Here is a 24,109-nt window from a genome sequence, read left to right on the forward strand (position 1 = left end):
AAAACTATAGAAAGCTTATGAAGGAAATTGGAGATACAAAGAAATGGAAAAACATTCTGTGCTCATGGATTGGAAGAATAAATATGGTTAAAATGTCAATACTACCCAAAGCAATCTACACATTCAGTGCAATCACAATCAAAATTGCACCAGCATTCTTCTCAAAGCTAGAACAATCAATCCTAAAATTTGTATGGAACCACAAAAGACCCCAAAGAGCCAAAATAATATTGAAGAAGACCAAAGTGGGAAGTATCACAATCCCAGACTTCAGCCTCTACTACAAAGCTGTAATCATCAAGACATCATGGTATTGGCAAAAAAAAAACAAAAACAAAAACAAAAACAAAAACACAAGACACATAGACCAATAGAATAGAATAGAAACCCCAGAACTAGACCCACAAAAGTATAGCCAACTCATCTTTGACAAAGCAGGAAAGAATATCCAATGGAAAAAAGACAGTCTCTTTAACAAATGGTGCTGGGAGAACTGGACAGCAACATGCAGAAGAATGAAACTAGACCACTTTCTTACACCATTCACAAAAATTAATTCAAAATGGATAAAGGACTTGAATGTGAGACAGGAAACCATCAAAACCCTAGAGGAGAAAGCAGGAAAAAAATCTCTCTGACCTCAGCCGCAGCAATTTCTTACTTGACACACCCCCAAAAGGCAAGGGAATTAAAAGCAAAAATGAACTATTGGGACCTCATCAAGATAAAAAGCTCCTGCACTGCAAAGGAAACAATCAACAAAACTAAAAGGCAACCGACAAAATGGGAAAAGATATTTGCAAATGACATATCGGACAAAGGGCTAGTATCCAAAATCTATAAAGAGCTCACCAAACTCCACACCTGAAAAACAAATAACCCAGTGAAGAAATGGGCAGAAAACATGAAAAGACACTTCTCTAAAGAAGACATCCGGATGGCCAACAGGCACATGAAAAGATGCTCAACGTCGCTCCTCATCAGGGAAATACAAATCAAAACCACACTGAGACATCACCTCACACCAGTCAGAGTGGCTAAAATGAACAAATCAGGAGACTATAGATTTAGATTCTGGCGAGGATGTGGAGAAACAGAAACCCTCTTGCACTGTTGGTGGGAATGCAAACTGGTGCAGCCACTCTGGAAAACAGTGTGGAGGTTCCTCAAAAAATTAAAAATAGATCTACCGTAAGACCCAGCAATAGCACTGCTAGGAATTTACCCAAGGGATACAGGAGTGCTGATGCATAGGGGCACTTGTACCCCAATGTTTATAGAAGCACTTTCAACAATAGCCAAATTATGGAAAGAGCTGATGAATGGATAAACAAATTGTGGTTTATGTACACAATGGAATACTGATACATGAATTCAGCCTTTTGTATGAAATATGAGAAAGAATGAAATATGGCCTTTTGTAGCAATGTGGATGGAACTGGAGAGTCTTATGCTAAGTGAAGTAAGTTATACAGAGAAAGACAGATCCATATGTTTTCACCCTTATGTGGATCCTGAGAAATTTAACAGAAGACCATGCGGGAGGGCAAGGAAAAAAAAGTTAGAGAGGGAGGGAGCCAAACCATAAGAGACTCTTAAAAACTGAGAATAAACTGAGGGTTGATGGGGAGTGGGAGGGAGGGGAGGGTGGGTGATGGGCATTGAGGAAGGCACCTGTTGGGATGAGCACTGGGTGTTGTATGGAAACCAATTTGACAATGAATTTCATATTAAAATTTTTTTAAAAAGAAACCATAGTTACTTAAAAAGAGCATCCTGTTGACTCATTCACAGAATGTATTTTATATCTACTATATTCAAGACATTGTTTTATGAAAAAAATGTAAAACAGTTATAGTTTATAAGTACAATGCCATGGAACATAAAATAACAAGTTCATTTGATGTAATCATTCATTTTTCACATGAGAAATTCAAATCTCTATTCATAAATCTTCATCTAGTCCTGGGTTTTCCTACTCAGGTTCTATACCACGTTAACTCTTTCCACATTAAGTGTGTTATTTTATTTTATTTACTTATTTATTTATTTATTTATTTATTTATTTAATGGTCAATCGGGAAAAAATTGAGCACTTGTACTTACTCTTTCTATAAAGAGAATATGCGTAATTATTCTCTTTCTATAAAGATTGGCATTGTTTAAAGGAAAAAAAATACAAGCCAGGACTTCATCTCTTAAAGCTGTAGTTGGTCAATTATGACCAGAGAACTGTATCCCTAGGTATTTTTCATGGAATCGTTCATTTTGAAAGAAATCATTTGTCCCTAAGGACTTATGGTCTAAAGGCACCCTATCAGGTTTTTAAATATCATGTTGTAAAGAGAGATTCTTTTAAAATTTGATCATAGCACTTAATGAACCCATTGTGCACAAATTAGCAGTTCATAAAAATTCTGGTCCTACAAGGTCCATGAAAGGAAACTAACAACTGTATAACCTTTGTGTTTTCTTTTTATTTCCTCTTTCTCTATGTTAATATGCCCAGCTTATTTTCTTTTTTTCCCCCAAAGAAGGACTAAAGAATCGTATTCCATAACCTCTGAGATGTTTACATGAGATATGATGATTCTTTAACATTTCAATCAGGCATAATCTTTAGCATTACAATTATTTTGAGAAGAATACACTTGATATGTGAAGAATGTTTAGTATTGTTTCATGACTGCCTCACTCTGCATATAATTATAACATACCTCCTGCAAATAAAACCTTCTTTTATCAGTTCTTTTGAAGATAGTAAACTTTATACTGGGCTTTTCAATAAGTAACGCCTTTAAGATACTTTCATTTTTATTTTATTTGTATGTGTTCCCTGAACTTTTCTTTCCTCCCCAGGAGAATGAGATGCCAGCACTAAGCCAGTTTGATATCTGATGCCTCAAGAAATGACCAGGCAGAAATAAAAAAGTAAAAAGAAATCAAAGTGTTTCCTCTTGGGAAGCAGTTAATATTTGGTTTATATTTGATTCATACACAGATTCAGATATTTCTATTGCATTCATATTCATCAAAATGCCTGCTGAAAATCGACACAAAAATTGAATACTCCTTGAGTATTTCCACAGGAGGCTGCAATCCACATCAGACACTGTGGTGCAGTGATTTTTTTTATGCTTAGTGTGACTGCTGACTCTCTAGGAAGATGCCATATGGTGATGGAGTCATTAAATTTTTTCTAGCTGGACATGTGAGCTAACTTCATGCCTTCTTTATTTACAAAGAAATAGCTCTTTTAAGAAATCATTGCTAAATATTTGAAATTGCAAGGGCATTTCTATTCAATCATCCATGTAAGACCACTGATAGATGCCATCTTCAGTATCAAAACCAAGACTATATGGACAGCCATAAAAGTCATCAATTCATTGAAAAGTCAAGGGTAGGAAAGCCATGAATAAAACAGGATGCCTTTCTTTTTTTATTATTTAGTAAAGCGGCCTTTACAATGATAAAAGCACAGAATATACTTATTTCTGGAGGTATGAAAACAAGACGGATTTAATATCTAAAGATTTCATATAAAAGCTAAGTAAATCTTCTTTCTCTTCACTGTACTACGGGACCAATGCAAATTGCAGGTAGGAAAATTGCAGCTTTAAATACTTGTGAAACTCGTAGTATGAGCACATTGCACAATGGTTATGACTATAGGCATATCTGGGTCAGTGACTTCTACACTGTTCCACCATGCCCTGCAAAGATGCTGTAGCTTCTGCTGTAGCAGGTGTCCTGCTTTTCCTCTCAGGAATGCCTGATACTGCCTGTAGATACTTCCTCTGTTTTCCACCACTAATCACAATTAACAATCCCCCCCTTTTTGCTCCCACTTTCTTTACGTCACTAGAAAATAAATCACACACACCTTGAAATAATTTGTGTGTATATTCCTGAGTGTTAATCAAATGTGTCTTCATATCACTACCCTTGAGCATGATGCCTAACACACCATAAGCACTCAGTATATTTTACTGAATTGCTGGTAGGTCCAACCATGCTGAACCTTATAATTTGCTTTTATCCGAATGCTGCCAGTAAGCAGACCTTGGGCAAGTCATTCATTCATTCTCTCTAGAGTAGCTTCTAATCAGCAAAATTAAATATTTTAATCAGAACTAAAATTATGTGAGTCCAAGTTTACAGTTCCTAATTAAGAAACAGAGGGTTAGTCTTACACTTTCAAACTAAATGGAATCTTGGTCTTTGGAAAAAGTATTCAAGAAAAAAAATTCTTTTGTCTTCAAAACCCCAGAGAAAATCTGTATCCATAACATGGGTGCTTAAAATCAAAGGTGAAGTGACCATTACAGCTAGCAGCTACATGTGCACTACTTAGCACCACACAGAACGCTAATTGGTTTGGGAAAGCAACATTTGATCATAACTGCCAAGTGCACATTATATATAATGATTAGCGAAACAAACCTAGTGCATGCTCTCTTCCCACTGTGCGGTTGTAGTTATTAGTGGCTGCCTACCTCCCCGCCTCCAGCAACATCGATGTCTCTAGAGCTCCCGAACCCATTTACTTTCCATTCACTGCTTGCCTCACTGCCTGCAGCTGTATTAATACATCCCAGAAGAATTTGTTCCCATCAATTATGGTAGAAGTTGTAGTCACAGTTCTGTGGCACATCAGCACTACTGCAAGCAGGCAAAAATAATACATAAAATAAATAAAATAAAAACGGACTCAGCTCATGACTCACTGCAATTAAGTTGCTGAGATCTGGGGGGGGGGGAATTAAAAGGTGCTTCTACTTTACAAGACGAATTATTTGTTACCTAACATTTGTTATATAGACAGTATAATAATGACTTCTGGAATAACCAATACCTTTAGGGTTAAACTTTAGAGTGAGACTAAAGAGTAAGAATGACAGATGGACAACACTGGAGAAATAGACTAATTATTCCAAGTCCTTAATTGTGACTCCCCTGAGTTTTAGTCTTAGAAGGTTAGTTTTCCTCTTAGGAATCTCTTGTTAAATGTTTATTCCTGTTACTAGAAATTATTCCTGAAATAAGAAATGCCATGAGTGAAAAACATCATGGTGTTGCTAAGACTTGAATAATTATCCTAGAAATAAAAATAATTTTTCTATATTTTTATTATGATAATCACTTATGACTTATATAGACTTATACTTTATATGACTTACATAGACTTATACAGAATTTTAAAGACAGAAGAAAGCCTGGATATCACACAACTACATCATTTCATTAATGAAGAAACTGAAATACCTTACTTAGGTACTAAGGGGAAATTAAAGCTGACCATAATACTCTATTTAATGTTTTAACCAGCTTATCTTCTCTAAGTACCCCTGATTTCCATTACATTGATCTATTCTTTCTTTCTTTTTCTTTCTAGCTTCTTTTATTAGCTCTAATTATTTATTGGTTTTGTTTCCTCTTTCCCATTATAATGTATCCACCTAGAGAGCACATTCCTTTGTCTATTTTGTTCTTGAATGTATCCAAAACATCTAGTGTAGTGTTAATACACAGTAAGGTTTGAATTCATATATGCTGAATAAATAATAAAGGCATAGATAATTGGTGCAAAAAGTCTGCTAAGGAAGTAGGGAGAGGAAACAGGAGAAAATACTCTCAAGTACATAAGCGGAAAGACAATTTTACTGATAACAATGGGAAAATTAATGGAGTAATTTTGGCTATACATGGGGGTCTTCATATTTTAATATAATAAGCTGGCAGGGTTTTGCAACCTAATATTATTTTATTCCAAGTGAAGTCATTGGGCCAGAATATCAGCTAAAACTGAGAGTTAAGACATCATGGAATATAACCCTCAAAGAAACTGAAGAATTAAAATTGCCAATGGGAAAAGAGAAAAGGAAATTCTCCAGGTAGCAATCTCTTTAAGAAACACTGAGAAGACTGAAGATGAATGTAGTTGGCACCAATTCAGAGTGTTCTTCAATATTTTCCTGTGTGAAACCAACCATTCAGTTATAATTGTACAAAAGGAAGATAATCTGTAGCAACAAAAACTCAGTGCTCAAAAATTGAGATATGTAACTATCCATGAATCATGGAAGAAGGACCTCAGAAGACATGTAGATGTTCAACTTCTGTTGTTGTTGTTGTTTTTTCTTTTTGTGAGGATAAGAGTAATAACTTGCAAGCTCTTTACATACCGAAGCAAAAACTGGAGGTGCATCCATTGGGCAATCCTTATTCTTTAATATTTGTTTCAGGGTGCCTGCCTCGATCAGTCAGTAGAGCATGTGAGTCTTAACCTCAGGGTAGTAAGTTCAAGCCTCTTGTTGGGCATAGAGCTTGCTTTACAAACAAACAAATAAACAAACAAACAAACATGTAAAATTTGTTTAGATTTGCTTTATGGCTAAGGATAGCATCAATTTGGGTAAATGCCCCACATGCATTTGAAAATAATGTGTATTCTGCAATTTTTGAGTAGATATGTACCAATTAGGTCAGTTTGACTAATGTTTAATTCTTTGATATCTATTTACTTTCTGTCTAGTTGTTCTGGTGTTGAAACAGATGAGTAAACATCTCCAAATATGATACTGGGGTGGTTTTTTTTTACTACTTTTTAAAAAGTTTTTTAAACGTTGATTTATTTTTGAGAGAGAGAGAGAGGGAGCACAAGTGGGGAAGGGGCAGAGAGAGAGGGAGACAAAGAATCTGAAACAGGTTCCAAGTTCTGAGATGTCAGCACAGAGCTCCATGTGGGGCTCAAACCCACAAACTGTGAGACCATGACCTGAGCCAAAGTCAAACACATAAGGGGCTGAGCCACCCAGGCGCCCTTTATTACTTCTTTCTGATCTCTCAATTCTTGCTTCATATATTTTGAATCCATGCTATTAGGTGCTACTGAAATAAGTTTCTAGGCCCAAGATGAAGTTACTTCTGCCCAGGGTGCCAAGCCAGCAAAATAAAATTTATATAACCTTAGTGTTCCTATAAATGCTCCACTTGACCAAAAATTCAGGATATCAGTCAGTCAGTCCCCAAACACCAAGGCAACTCTAGGCTCCATACTTATTTCCTTATACTGTCTCACCCCAAAAAAGGTAGATTATGTGGCCCAGCAAATCAGTTATTTTTTATTGTCTCTTCCATGTTCTTTTTTCTTTATCCTATAAAAGTGTCCTGCCTTCTGCCGCATTTTGCAGTGCTCTGGATAAAGACTGTCCACTTAAAGTGTTCAATAAAGTCTGTTTGCATCATCTAAATTGTCTTCTTTAGTCATTTTTTAGCAATTTATACACAATACTGTGGACTTGTCCTTTTTATCCTGCCTCTTTACTTTGATTAATACCTCCTTATCTCTGTCAATACTTCACCTTGTCATTATTTTTTTCACTGAGATATAACTGACATATAATCTCATATTAGCTCCAGGTATACAACATAATGATTCAATACGTACATACTGCAAAATGGTCACCACAATAAGTCTAGTTAACATCCATCACCACACATAGTTACAACTTTTCTTTTCTTCTTGTGATGAGAACTTTTAAGATCTACTCAACTTCTTCATTTGACAGATAAAGAGGCAGTGTTTATAAAAATGTGTTCTTTTATTAACTACCCATGTAACTTTGGACAAGTTGCTTGTCCTCTTTAAACTTTGATTCCATGATTTTTAAAATATTGGTAATACCTCAGAGAATTGCTGTACAGATAAAGTAAGATAACCCATTTTGGTGCTTTTCCCGCAGTAAAATAAGACCTCATTATGGTGCCCTCTTTATGCCCTCATTACATGCCCTCATTATGTTACAGGGCAACATTTAATACTATTAGTACTAGGAGTTTAAAAACTGTGATCCAACCCTAGAATCAGATGGCTTCCCTGAGACTTCTTTAAAATATTTAAACAGAAAGTAATACAAATGTACAAACTCCAACTAGTTTTGAAAGAGCTTCCAGAGTTCTGAAAAGTTACAAGACTAGAGTGATTGTGAAATCAATACCTGAAAAAGATGTGACAGGAGAGGAAAATGACAGATTTATCTCATAAACATTAAGCCTAAACAAAATATTATCAAATATAGCAAAACAGTATACACAAAAAATGATGATAAATTATGAGAAAGTATAGTATGTTCCAGGAATGACAAGCTAAGTTAATATTCATAAAGCAATATTATTTACCATGTTAATAGAATAACATGTATATTTTAAGAGGAGCTGAACATCATTTAACAAAATTTTATACCAATTCATGATTAAAAACGAATAAATTACTTAGCAAAGTAAGAATAGTACAAAATTTCTTTAACTTGATAAATGGTACTACAAAACACCTATAGGTAATTAACATCATATTTGATGTCAAATATTAAGAGCTTTTCATGTTGACATTATGAAAAAAATAATACCCTCTACAATCCTTTCTATTCTATATTGTACTGAAGGTCCTAGTCAGTATAAGGAAGAAAGGAAAAATACATAGGATTGAAATATGCAAGCCCTAATAAAAATCTTTTATTTATGAGCAAAATGACAACATGATTCTAAAATTTACAAATTAATGCAAAGGAATGAAAATCAGTAAAACAGTATTGAAGAATTTTTAAAAATAGAAACATACACTTGCAAATACTTCATAAACCCATAGTCAGTAAGAATGCATGGTGATGGTGCTAAGTAATTACAGTACAAAATAAATAATGAACACAGAATATAAAATATAGAAATAAACCAACACATATATGATCACCTTATTTAAGTCAAGAGTTCTGTTTCAATAAATGGTGCTGGGTCAATTGAAAATCTAAATGTAAAACATTATGTCTTGATCCATACAACATATTACTTATAAAAACATACCAGACAATTTGTATGTCTAACTATATAAAACATACGAATGAAAGAATGCTTGAATAAATAACATCTTTCTGAGTGACAAGGAGACAGTTAAGGTTAAATGCAGGTTTGTAACCTATTGTGTCCCTTTAGTGGAGACATTTAAGAAGGAAAGAAATAGTCTGATCAAACTCGCTTGCAATTATACCGCAAAACAGATCTATTATAAAGGCATTCTTTAAACTATTATGTGAAATCCAAACTAGAACATGTTTGAATGCAAGGGATGAAGAGCATTTGGGAGGTAGATCTGACAATCTTGAACCTCCTCAAAGACTTGTCATGTCTTTTGATACTCTCTGTATACTCTGAATTAGTGGTAATTTGGTACTGGGTAAGAAAAAAAAAAAAAATATATATATATATATAGTATCTTGTTTGACAATTTGATCTTTATTGTAGGAAAAGATTTCCTAGTTCACCTGGGAGCAAATCCCTTCTAAGAACAGATAAATGCACTGCATACAGTCACACAATGAAATACTACATAGAAGAGAAGGTACAAGCCACAAATATTTGCAACAGTATGGATAAATATTAGGAAGATAACTTTGAGAAAAAAAGAAAAAAGTGACAGAAGGTAAAAAATTCTATATGCTATGATTGCAATCATATGGAGTTCAGGGCTTAATTAACAAGATTAACCTTTGGGCTAGAGGTCAGAATATTGTTTATCCTTGAGAGCCATTTACTAAATGTGGACACAAGGATTTCTGGGATGCTGATTACATTTTCACCGTTGGGTTCTGGTTACACAGGTGTAATCACTTTGTGAAATTCCATCAAGGTATACATGATCATTTTTGTATTTTTTGTATGGAATTTTTAAGGATTAAAAAGAAATATTTAGAAAACTGAGGGGGGTTGTCAATGATCAAACAATTACTTTAAGGAGAAGCACTGATATAATACCCAGGTCTTGTTCTACTGTTTTAATTATGTACACATACATGAATAACACATTTATTAAACAAACATACAAATATTTAAAGAAGGTTTGTACTTGCAATTTGTTAATAATTTTGATGGATTTGGCAACAACAACAACAAAAGCTTTACTATGAAAATACAACCAACAGGGAAAAAATTGCATGGAACACCTTTAAAGATTTGCCCTGGGTCTTAAAAATATCATGATGTAGAAAATGTTAACACCAAAATTCTAATGTTAGAACCAAGGGGTTGAATCACAAGCAGTTGCTAAACATCAGAGTACAATCTATTTTAGTTGAGAAATAGCCCAAGGTACAGAGAAATGAACTGCTAACTGTTTGGAAAAGTAATAAATAGCAATGACAAATAAAGACTACCTATGCTTTTTCCTTGCTTGAAAAAATCATATTTTTTCTCAGCTCTAGTGTGCTTTGGTTAAAATTAAAAGATGTAAAAAAAAGTACATGTACAGAATATTTTTTCTTTTTAAGAATTGCAAAGAAAATTAAATGTTACAAGAAAATATTAATAAATTTAGTAAGGAATATGGAAAATTTAAGTAACAATTATATTGAGGAAATGCGGTATTTCTTTCCTTTTTTATTAAGTTTCACCTTAAAAAATTTTTAATGTTTTTATTTATTTTTGAGAGACAGAGATAGGACATGAGTGAGAAAGGGGCAGAGAGAGAGAGGGAGACACAAAATCTGAAGCAGCCTCCAGTCTCTGACCTGCCAGCACAGAGCCCCATATGGGGCTTGAACCCACGAACCACGAGATCATGACCTGAGTCAGACACTTAAATGACTGAGCCACCTGTCCCAAAAATGGGGTATTTCTATAATTAACGTATATCTGAGTAATATAGATGCTAATAGTACTAATCAAAGATGTTTGGAAAGAATAAATTTTGATATTTGGGGCCCAAGACTTTAGAGATAATCTAAAAGTATAGAAAAAAATCAAAGGGGTTTAAAAAAAACTTATTTGACTAACTTTTGGTAAGGAAATGGGTGTATGTTAGTAGAATACAGAGCATTAAGAAAATAAATTAGAAAAGAGAAGAATGCATTTAAGTTGAATTTAGGGAAGAATAATTTCCTAGAAAAATACTGCATCTTAAAATGTCAAATTCGAATAAAGGGTTTTCTTTCCTCGAAAGAAAACAAATCTAACTTATAAAATGCCAAGGCATATTTCAAAATTTTTTGATATTAAAGTAAGTATGGAAATGCTTACTTCCTAACTTTATTTATTTAGCATTTGGACTTCACGGAGATGGTGGAGAAATGAGAAATACATTAAGGCACGGAAGATTTAAGCAACCTCATTCTAGACTTTAAAAAAATATTTTCTATTTCTATTTAAAATGTTTTCCACAGAGTAAATAATGAGTTCAAACTTAAGTAATGGTCAACTTCATACAGACTGCTATATGCATATGTATATGTTATATACAAACCTAATGGTAAAGAAAAAGGATTCCAAGTATATCACTAAAGAAAGTCAGCAAACCATGAAAGACAGAAGAGAAACAAGTGTCAGAGAAAAACTACAAAAACAACCACAAAACAAGTAACAAAATGGCAATACATATCTATCAATGATTACTTTGAATATAAATGGACTAAATCCTCCAATCAAAAGACATAGGGTGACAGAATGGATTAAAAAAAAAATCTATATGCCGCCTAAAAAAGATTCATCTCAGACTCAAAGACACTCACAGATGGAAAGGGAGGAGATGGAGAAATACTTATCATGCAAATGGATGTCAAAAGAAAGTTGAGGTATGAATACTTATATCAAAAAGAAAAAAAATCGGGATGCCTGGGTGGCTCAGTCAGTTAAGCATCCAACTTCAGCTCTGGTCATGATCTCATGGTTCATGGGTTTGAGCCCCTCATCGGGCTCTGTGCTGACAGCTTGGCGCCTGGAGCCTGCTTCTGATTCTGTGTCTCCCTCTCTCTCTGCCCCTGCCCTGTTCACACTCTGTCTCTGTCTCTCAAAAAGTGAATAAACGTTAAAAAAAATTTTTTTAAATAGACTTTAGAGCAAAGACTATAAAAAAGAACAAAGAAGGACACTATATAATAAAAAAGGGCATAATTCAACATGAAAATATAACAACTGTAAATATTTATACACCCAACATCAGAGCAACCAAACACATAAAACGCCTAATAACACACATGAAGAAAACCACTGATAATAATACAATCATAGTAGGGGACTTTACCATCCCATTTACATCAATGATCAACCAAACATAAAATTAACAAGGAAATAGTGGTTTTGAATGACACACTGGAGCAGAGGGATCTAATACATATTTTCAGAACATTCTATTCTAAAACAGCAAAATACATATTCTTTTCAAGTGCACATGGAACATTCTCCAGAATACATCACATATTAGGCCACAAAACAAGTCACACATTCAAAAAGATTAAAGTCATCCCATGCATCTTTTGTGACCACAACACTATGGAACTAGAAATCAACCACAATAAAAAATCTGAAGACAGCACAAATACATCAAGGTTAAATACCAAGCTACTAAACAATAAATTGGTCAACTAAGAAATCAAAGAGAAAATCAAAAATTATATGGAAAGAAAGAAAAATGAAAACACAATGATTCAAAATTTTGGGGATGCAGGAAAGTGGTACTAAGAGGGGTGTTTAGAGCAATATAGACCTACCTCAATAAGCAGGAAAAATCTCAAATAAACAATCTAGTCTTATATCTAAACAGGCTACAAAAAGAACAAATAAACAAACAAACAAAAAAAACAGCAGAAGGAAGGAAATAGTAAAGATTAGAGCAGAAATAAATGATACAGAAACTAAAAAGACAGTAACAAAGATCAATGAAACCAGCAGTTACTTCTTTGAAAATATCAACAAAGTTGATAAAACTTTAACCAGACTCATCAAAAGAGAGGAAAAAAGAGAGTGAGAGAGAGGACTTGAAAAAACAAAATCACAAATCAAAGAGGAGAAATAACAAGCGACACTACAACAATACAAAAAATTGTAAAAGAATATTATGCCAACACATTGGATAACCTAGAAGAAATGGATAAATTTCTAGACATATACAGCCTACCAAAACTAAAGCAAGAAAAATCAGAAAATTTGAAAAGACTGATTACAGGAATAAAATTGAAGAAATAATTAAAATTCTCCTAACAAACAAATATCTAAATCCAGATGGCTTCACAGACAAATTCTAACAAACGTTTAAAGAGTTAATACCTACTCTTCTCAAACTATTACAAAAAACAGAAAAGGAAAGAAAACTTCCAAATCCATCCTATGAGGCCACATTACCCTGACACCAAAATAAGATAAAGACACTACAAAAAAAGAGAACTACAGGCCAATATCTCTAATAAACATAGATGCAAAAATCTTCAAAAAAAAATACTAAGAAACTGAATCAACAATACATTTAAAAAAAATCATTCAATACAATCAAGTGGGATTTACTCCCAGGATGCAAATGTGGTTCAATATTTGCAAAACAATCAATATGATACATCATTACAATAAGAGAAAGGATAAAAACAATGTGATTATTTCAACAAGTGAAGAAAAAGCATTTGACAAAGCACAATATCCATTCATGATTAAAACCCTCAACAAAGTAGGTTTAGAGGGAACATATCTCAACCTAATAAAGGCCTTATATGAAAAACCCACAGTAAGCATCATACTCAATGGGAAAAACTAAGAGCTTTTCCTCTAAGATCAAGAACAACACAAAGGTGTTCAACTTTTATTCCTTTAATTCAACATAGTACTGGAAGTTCTAGCCACAGTCATCAGATAACAAAAAGAAATTTAAAAAAATCCAAATGGGTAAGAAAGAAGTAAAACTTCCCCTATTTGCCGATGACATGATACTCTTTGTAGAAAACCCAAAAGACTCTACCAAAAAAACTGCCAGAACTGATACATGAATTTAATAGTCACAGGATAAAAAAATCAATGTACAAAAATCTGTTGTATTTCTATACACTAATAATGAAGTAGCAGAAAGAGAAATTAAAATAATTCCATTTACGGTTGCACCAAAAATAATAAAATACCTAGCAATAAACTTAACCAAAGAGGTAAAAGATCCATACTCTGAAATCTGTGAAATACTGATGAAAGAAATTGAAGATGACACAAACAAATGGAAAGATATTTCATGCTCATGGGTTGGAAGAACAAATATTGTTTAAAATGTCTATACTACCCAAAGCCATGTACAGATTGAATACAATCCCTATCAAAATATCAATAGTATTTTTCAAAGAATTGGAAGAAAAAAATCCTAAAATTTGTATGGAACCACAAAAGACCCCAAATAGACAAAGCATCCTGAAAAGGAAAAGCAAAGCTGGAGGTATCACAATTCTGGACTTCAAGTTATATTGCAAAGCTGTAGTAATCAAAACAGTATGGTACTGGCATACAAATAGATGCACACTTCAACAGAACAGAATAGAAAACCCAGAAATAAACCCACAATTATAACATCAATTAATTTTTGACTAAAGAGGCAAGAACACGCAATGGGAAAACTGGAAGATTACATGATAATGAATGAACTGGACCACTTTCTTACACCAAACACAGAAATAAACTTAAAATGGATTAAGGACTTAAATGTGAGAACTGAAACTATAAAAATCCTAGAAGAGCGCATAGGCAATAATTTCTCTGACATCAGCTGTAGCAACATTTTTTTAAATATGTCCCGTGAGGCAAGGAAAACAAAAGCAAAAATAAACTATTAAGACTATATTAAAATGAAAAGCTTCTCTACAGCAAAAGAAACAATCAACAAAACTAAAAGGCAGCCTACAGAATGTGAGAAGATATTTTCAAATGACATATCTGGTAAAGGGTTAGTATTTAAAATATGGAAAGAACTGATACAAGTCAATGCCCCAAAAAACAAATGATCCAATTTAAAAATGGGCAGAAACATGCACAGACATTTCTCCAAAGAAGACATACAGAGGGCCAACAGACACGTGAAAAGATGCTCAACTTCACTTGCCATCAAGAAAATACAAATCAAAACCATAATGAGTTATCACCTCACACCTGTCAAATGGCTAAAATAAAAAACACAAAAAGCAACAAGTGTTGGTGAGGATGTGAAGAAAAAGGAACTCTCATGCACTGTTAGTAGGAATGGAAACTGGTGCAGCCACTCTGGAAAACAATATGAAGTTTCCTCAAAAAGTTAAAAATAGAACTACCCTACAGTCCAGTAATTGTGTTGCTGAGTATTCACCCCAAAAATACAAAAACAGTAATTCAAGAAGAATACATGCACCCTTGTGTTTGTAGCAGCATTACTTAAAATTGTCAAATTATGGAAGCAGCCTAAGTGTCCGTTGACTGCTGAATGAATAAAGAAGTGGATATACATATAACATATAGATAGATATAGATAGATAGATATAGATAGATATAGATAGATAGATATAGATATAGATATAGATATAGATATAGATATAGATAGTGGAATATCATTCAGCCATTAAAAAGAATGAAATCTTGCCATTTGCAACAACATTGATGGAACTAGAGACTATAATGCTAAGTGAAATAAGTCAATCAGAGAAAGATAAATACCATATGATTTCACTCATATGTGGAATTTAAGAAACAAAACAAATGAGAAAAGGGGGGAAAAAAAGGTAGAGAGAGACAAACCAAGAAACAGACTCTTAACTCTAGAGAACAAACTGGTGGTTACCAGACAGAAGGAGGGTGGGGGGATGGGTGAAATAGGTGATCAGGATTAAAGAGTAAAATTGTGATGAGCTGAGTAACGCACAGAATTATTGAATCACTATATTGTATCCCTGAAAATAATCTAACACTTTATGTTAACTATACTGAAATTAAAATAAAATAAAAACCTTAATAGAAAAAAACAAAATAAAATATTTTCCTCACATTCGAAATTGCGTTATTTCTCCTATACACACTCCAAAAGAGATACATTATTCTTAGAAGTGTAAAAATATTGGGGCACTTGAGTTGCTCAGTGGTTAAGCGTCCAACTCTTACTTTGGCTCAGGTCAGTGATGATCTCACCTGAGTTTGGGCACCATATCAGACTCTGTGCTGACAGCATGGAGCCCTCTGCCCCTCCCCTACTGGCTATCTCTCTCTCTCTTCCTCTCAAAATAAATGTAAAAACTTTAAAAAATTTTTTTAAAAAGAAGTGTAAAAATATTGATTTGCAAATATACTTTCTGCAGTGTAATTAATTCATAGAGATGTCATCAAATCAATGTTCAAATTGGATAGCTGTTAATTAAGCTCAGTTTACCAGGTTTTTTTACATTGCGATTCAAATATATTAATGTAAATAAGAAGTAGGGAAGAAAATAAATAAAGTGAAATAATGTCATTTGAGTTTAAATACAATTGGTATAATTAGAAATGTAAATATATAAGTAAATCATAACTATTATAGGTAAAATTATATCAACACATAATTTCCAAAGCAAACAAAAAAACATATTTTGTATAAGACAAAAAATATTACTACTGAATTATATCTGAAGAAAAATGTTGTTAACCTATTTCACAAAACTACTATTTTCTTAGAGGTTGCTTTTGTGTTTTATTTTTTTACTCCCTATTTGATTAGATAAATTAAGATTAATTTCTACAGAATACAAATCTGTCCCGTGGTTATATAGCCTTGAAATAGACCCATGATTAAATAATGTTTGCATTGTTTCAACTGCCTATTCCTACTACAAGAAAAATTAGGAAAGGCTGTTTTAAGTTAAAATAGGAGAAAGGAATAAAAAAAAATCTAAAGAAAGGGCAGTCGTACTGTATATGGGGTTGGAAAAATGTTGCTTAAGACTTGCCTTTTTGTTTGACTTCAAGATAAGAAATATTTATTTTCCAATCTATCTCCTTTAGCTTTTGTTTTGACAGATTGATAATTTCTGTACAAAGTTTATCAGGCAATGCCCCTGCTCCTGACATCAAGCATGTGTCAGCAAAAGAAAACCTCAAGGAACAACACAGATTATTATACAAGTGAAAATTATTATACCATAATTAATCATATATTTATTCTTTGGTTAGAAAAAATGGATTATACATAATATATATATACACATATATATGTATATATATATATAACCTAGTGAATAATAAGAATTGGTTAGAGACTTCACATATATTATTTTATTTTATTCTCACAAGAATTAATTGATGCCAACAAATCCAGTATTTTGCAAATGAGCAAAAGGAAGCTCAGAATAGTCAAGAAAACAGACATAAGCAGCTGACTTGTGATCAAATGAGGGAAAAACTATTAGCAATACTACTTTATAAATAAGAAACAAAATCTTAAAAAGGTTACCTTTCCAAAGACCCCAATTATCAAATGGTAGAGACAATATTTAAATTCTGGTAATCTGACCCCAGAATTCACTATATCATTCATTACTTCATGCTCCCTCCCATTATAGACCTCTGGTTTCAAGTTTGATTCCAGATCATAATATTCAGACTTGATTTCAGTAGGACTGTTCATGACTCCTAATGTTAATGAGAACAGGGTATGTTTCCTTTTTATTCTTGCATTATGCTATCTTTTTGATAAGAATCTGTCACTTTAAGACTAACGACTAGACAGGTAAACTCCACTGACCCTTAGTAATATAACAAGAGCACATGAAAATGAGGCAAGAGTTAATATCCTTTATCTTGTTCATTCACTTTGAGGTTAATATTAATGAAGCAGAGTCATGAATTTAAATCCCATTTGAGTCACGTAAATTTTCTAGTCCAGATAGTTACCAAATGCCCTCTCAGATCCAAGCTAGTCATTTTTCTTGGCAAACAAATACACTGGTCACAAGAGAGACAAAATGAAACCTATAGATAGACTTGCGTTATCACACTGGCAAAACACTTAAAGTCGATGGTACCAGTCATTTCATCTTTACTTATACATGAAACTTAGTTTTACTAAAATTCAATCCTAATTTAAGAATATGCTATTTATGCCTTAAAATTTTTATACATGTACAGTACACATGACATAATCTCACATAACCTAGACCAATTAGCTTATAGAAAGTCTAGTAAAATCTTTGGGAACTGTGTTATAAGAAGGATTATCAACCTAGAGCACTACTCAAAAGGGAATCCCAAGATACGTAAACAGCCACAGAAGAACCGGACTGAGAGGTTTCCTAGGATGTGGGAATTCCAGTGCTAAACCAGCATAGTCCAACACAACTTGGGATGGTTGGCACCTGTATTGCAATAGCCTCCCTTATCTGCAGTTTTGCTTTCTGGGGTTTCAGTTCTCACAGTCAAGCACCTTCATCCATGGTCTGGAAGCAGATGGTCTTCCTTCTGAATTATCATCAGAAAGTCAGTACCCTCATACTACACCATAATGCCTACATCATTCACCTCATTGCATCTCATCATGTAGGTCTTTTATCATCTCATATAATCCTCAGAAGCAGAAGAGTGAGTATACTACAATAAGACATTTGGGGAGAGAGAGAGAGAGAGAGAGAGAGAGAAGACACATTTGCATAACTTTTATTACAATATATTGTTACAACGTGTATTGTTCTATTTTATTATTATTGTTGTTAATCTCTTAATGTGTATAATTTATAAATTAAACTACCATATATATGTACGTATAGGGAAAAACCTATACATGAGTATAGGGCTCAGTACTATCTACAGTTTTAGGCATCTATGGGGGGTGGGGCATGGTAGGTATCCCCCTTAGGTAAGGGAGGACTGCTGTATTATGACAGATAGTTGAAAGAATTGGAAAAAGTTAATGTGAAACAATTCTAACTGAAACATTATTAGTTCTCTAGAGTTCCCATAACAAAATATCGCAAACTGGTCTAGAGGCTACAAATCAAAGACCAAAGTGTCAAAATTCGGTTCTTTCTGAAGCCTCCCTCCTTGACTTGCAGATGCCTCACTCCTCGTGTCTTCACATGGTGGTCTTTGACCAGTGCCTATATGTGTCTATTTTCTCCAGTGTGTTAAATCTTTCTCTTGTAAGGACTTCAATCATTTTGAATTAGTTAAGACTTCACTTTTAACTTAATCATCTCTTTAAAATCCTTGTTTTAAAATACAGTCACATTCTGAGATAATAGGGGTTAGGACCTCAATAGATAAATTTTGGGTGAGGAACACAATTCAGTCTATAACAGAAGTCTTCCAGTATCTGAAAGACTCTCATTTTGGATAATCTTTAAATATTCTTTTAGTCTTCAAAGGCAAAGAAAAATGACTATAAGAGAAAATTACCATAAATTCATTTGTGATTCCAAACTATCCCATTGAATATGACGCCCAGCTGGGTAGTAAACAATCTACTCTGAGAGGAAATTTTGACTTGATTACCAAACTATGGTTTTCTGAGAGCTGGTCAATTCTGAATAGACCACATCTGACAATAATAATCAGTGTATGTACTTTTGTGTATGGATGTATGTATGTGTGTATATATGTATATGATTCAACACATAAAAACTTCAGATTTAGGGGCCATTAATATGTGGAAGCATTTTACAGAGACAAATCATAGCATAAGATTGAAGAGAGAGAAAGAGAGAGACATAGAAAGATAGAGATAAATAGGTAGATATAAATATAAATGTAGATATAGATGTAGGTAAATAAATATAGAGATAGAGACAGAGATATATAGGTATCCACATTTTCAAAGACGGAAGTATTGAAAGTAAAAAATAGTAATTTTACAGTGGAGATGTGGTAGGGTCCCGTCTCTAAGGAGAGGGAAAACAAAAAAAAAACAAAACAAAACTCAAAGCAACCTGGCTATGCGTAACTGACAACATCCCTCACGACGGACTACATGTTTGTGTGTTACCATATATGGGAGACAAAGAAATAGAAAATGTATCTGAAATCTATGCCACGTGGCATTCAGGGCTCAGTGCTTTGTGTGCGAACCCAACTGAGCGGTGCTGGCACGAATTAAGTTGCTTCCTGGAAAAAAAAGCTTTGGTGTCACGACTTTCTGTGCAAGAATCCTGCTACAGAGAACCCTGACAGAAACTACATTAATCAAATAATGAAGGTCAGCGTCACCAGTGATTTTATGTCAAAATCATGTTTTCACTGATACTACATAATGAGATCATTTCATACCTGTGGTACTCTTTCCAAAAATCCATAACCCCAGGCTCATCATGAAGATATCAGACAAATCCAAATGTGACATATTCTATATAATCTCTGGCTAATATTCCTCAAATCTGACAAGAATTCAAGGAAAGACTCTCATAGACCAGAGGAGGTTGGAGAGACGTGAAAGATGGACACAATGTGGTATCCTGGAATGGGTTCCGAAACAGAGGGAAAACATTCATGGGAAAGTAATGAGACCCAAGTAAAGTCTGGAGTTTAGATAAAGTAATGTGCCAGTGTTGATTTCTTGTTATGACAAGTGTACCACGGCCATGTAAGATGATAATAATGGAGAATTATCTGTATTACCATAGTCATTTTTCTGTAAATACAAAATTATTCCAAAATAAAAAGACTACTTTAAAAACAATTCATAGCCTGGAGGATAAAATAGAGAAAGATTAAACTTAACACAGTGGAAGCACAGCCTAACCCAGATGAGAGATCATAAAATTGGGTAGGAGCCGTGTGGATGGAAGAGGGAAAATAATTGATTTGAAAGTTAAGTGTCAGGAATGACATAATTCAGTGATGTTATTTTTTTATGTGTAATATTTTCGAAAGCCACATTAGCCTTTCTAGCTACTGCATCACATGGTTAATATATATTGAATTTACTCTGGAAAAAAATATTAGCCTTTCCACAATCCTGATTAAGAGATTTCAACATCTTCTACAGATACAACTATACTTATGGACCTAAGTATAGGATCAGATTTTACCCTTTTGAATTCTGTTCCTCATGGATGACTTTACATATTTGAATGGATATATATTTACTTTTGCCACTCAAATCCATTTACTGTTGTCTTGGAAAGAGAGGCCCTCCTGCGTTTGGGCAGTAACCACATCTCCCCTATTTGTAAGAATGGCACTGGAGCCCATATCCATTCCTAAATCTAAGAATGGCCAGGTAATTTAGACCTGAGCCAAAACCATTAGCATGAAACATTAGCATGGTAAAGGTGATTAAGTCAGGAAGGATAGTGACCTTTAATCATTCTCTTGGAGAAGGAAAGTAAGTGTATCTTCTGCAGATGTGCACATTTTTTAAAAGATTTTATTTTTTAGTAATCTTTACACCCAACGTGGGGCTCAATTCACAACCCCATAATCAAGAGGCCCATGTCCCACCGACTGAACCTGCCAGCCACCCCTAGATGTGCACATTAATAAATATAGTCCTGGAGTTTCTAGAAACCAAATGCCATCATCAGAGTCAGCATGGAAAAGAATAGATCAAGGAAGACCAGCTCCTTGTGTTTCTTGTTCAGACCCTACATGACCTGAATTACATGGATTACATTTCTTCTCCTTTTCTACTTGTGCCAGTTTATGATAAATTTTCATGTTTATTACCTGCAACTGAAAACTCTGAAGGATAAATGATATCTATAATAATGAACTCTATCATTTTTATGCACTTTGTATCTATAGATTTGATGGACTTTTATGACTTCTAATTATTAATTCAAATCACAGGGAAAAGTGTAGAACAGCCTAGGGTTCAGTGAGAATTCTGAGATATATGATGAGAAATCTCACTCTAATTCATACCCAGCCTTTGGGAGTGAATCATGACTGGTCTAAGTCAGTGGTTCTAAAACATTAGACTGCATCAAAATTAACTGACAAGCTTGTTAATTATCTGCAGTCTCCACTGCCCGACTTTCCAACTAAGTGGGATGGGTTTGGGACCTGAGAATTTGGATTTCTAAGGAGTACGCACAGATGACTCTTTCAGAACCACTGGTCTAAGCATCTCATATTCACCTTTTTTTTTTTAAAAGAATGTGTATTTATTTATTTTGAAAGAGAGGGAGCATGCACAAGTAGGGGAGGGGCAAAGAGAGAGACGGAGAGAAAAATCCCAAGCAGGCTCTGTGCTGTCAGCTCACGACCCGATTTGGTCAGTCTCATTAACCGTGAGATCATGACCTGAGCCAAAATCAAGAGTCTGACAGTTAACAGACTGAGCCACCCAGGTGCCCCTAAGCATATAATATTCACCTTTGATCCTCATTTCTCTCTGTGACTCAAGTAGGGGCTTTCCAGAAACATGTTTTCACTGTTTTAAGAAAGAAATAGGGTAATAGAGTCACCTTTTTCTAATCTTTTTCTTCCAGTGTTGGACACTGCAATGAGAGAATATGGTCCCTGGAGCCATATGGGAATCAAGAAAAAAAGCCAAGAGAACTACCAACGTACTCATTCCAATGCCCTGACCAGCCCCAGGACTGGCTTCTTTCAGAATTCTTGATATGACCCGCAAATCAATGCTGTTATTATTATCCAACCGTTAGTCAGGTACTCTTGTTACTTTTAGCTAAATGTTCTGCTTGAGATGGTTACAAATGGGCCACTGCAACTGATATGAAAAGCATTCTTGTGGCTATAAATTATTTTAGGGCAGCAACATTTTGCTTTAGGTCCTATAAAGCTACAGCACAGAGTACAGTTTCTGGAACACAATAGATGTTCAATAAATTTCTGCTGATTTAATGATAAATCATAGCAGTAGTTTGAATTCAGTATCACATAGTTTGGGCTTTGAAGCATTAAAAAGGCTTTCATGTAATTTCTCCTATTAGCTAAACATGCAGAGTGAAAAAAAATCACTTCTCTTTTCTTTTAGATTATAGCTCATTTCCCCTTTTCAAAAACATTTCTCTCCCACAAAGATTTTAAATATATTTTCTACAATATATCTAAAAATAGTTTAATAAGGGTAAAAATCTGGGATTGCAGTTTGAAGTCATAAAATAATGCATACTAAAAATATGGAGTAAATGTATCTTTTCTTGTCAAGGAATATTTATAAATCCCACTTAGAAGGACATCATTTCTCAGGATGCTACAAGGCCTTAAGTCAGCTCTTTAATAGAGAAGAATACTAAGAAATATGATTCAGATAAAATACTTTTATGGCATATAATTTCTTTTTTCATATATAATTTCTTAATGCTGTGTGAATGTTCCTATAACTCAGACTTGCACATATTATATCAAACCCTTCTTTGGCTTCTGTGGAACAGAGTAAAATACAACTCTCATTAATACTTAACTTACCATATTCTGCATCACCAAGCCCTTAGCAATTAATGTAGCATTTCTACCTTTCTGTCAATAAAATTAAATCTTACATTTAATAGATGTAGATAAGGATCATAATTTTACATGGGAAAATAAAATCTGTACAAAGTCCAAAAATGATCTTGTAAAAAAAAAAAAAGCCAAAAGTTCAAACTACTGCAAGCTTTAAGTTACAGTAATTTCTCCCTTGTTTGTAGTATGGGCTTTGTCTCCAAAATTATAGCACTTGCTAGTAGTAACTGATAAACTTCGCAGTTTTCAGCCTATTATTGTTTAATTTATTATTATTAATCATTCAAAATGAACAAAAGAAAATAATATGGGTTTTTTGGTATTGAAATCCCTTTTGTCCCCCTCATTTTGAAATTATTGGGAGGAAAATTATACTTTGTATAAGAAAATATTGATTCTAACTTACTGTGTTTAGTTCTTTTGGTTTTAACATCAAACATTCCAAAGATGGATTTTTATTTTTAGCTGAACATTTACTTTAATTTTGGAAGTTATTAGCATTTGCTTAATAGATATAATAATTTGGAATTGGCATTTATACATGACTCAAATCAAATAAAAACTCAATGTTTCTAATAGATTATTACATGAGTACATAATAATTTACAGCCTCTTTTGAAAAACAGAGAAAGAAAACAATGCATTAGCATTTCAGCTCTCTTAGAAATAATGTTGCAATTATAAGAGTCAGTATGAGAGGCGATATTCACATGGAGACACTCTAGTTCACTGTCTCACATCTTCCCCTACTTGGTAACTGAGTGGTCTCAGCCTACCTACACAAGTGTCTCTGGAGAGACTGCTAAATTCATCATTGTTCCCGACTATAGAAGATTAAAATCCCTTTGTATAGGCAGAGTAAGATTAGGCTAATCTAACCCCTTCTTCTATGAAGTAGAAAATTCATGGGCTGGAGAATCATGGA

The sequence above is a fragment of the Felis catus genome, chromosome C2, assembly GCF_018350175.1.
Source record: "Felis catus isolate Fca126 chromosome C2, F.catus_Fca126_mat1.0, whole genome shotgun sequence".
Classification (NCBI taxonomy): Eukaryota; Metazoa; Chordata; class Mammalia; order Carnivora; family Felidae; genus Felis; species Felis catus.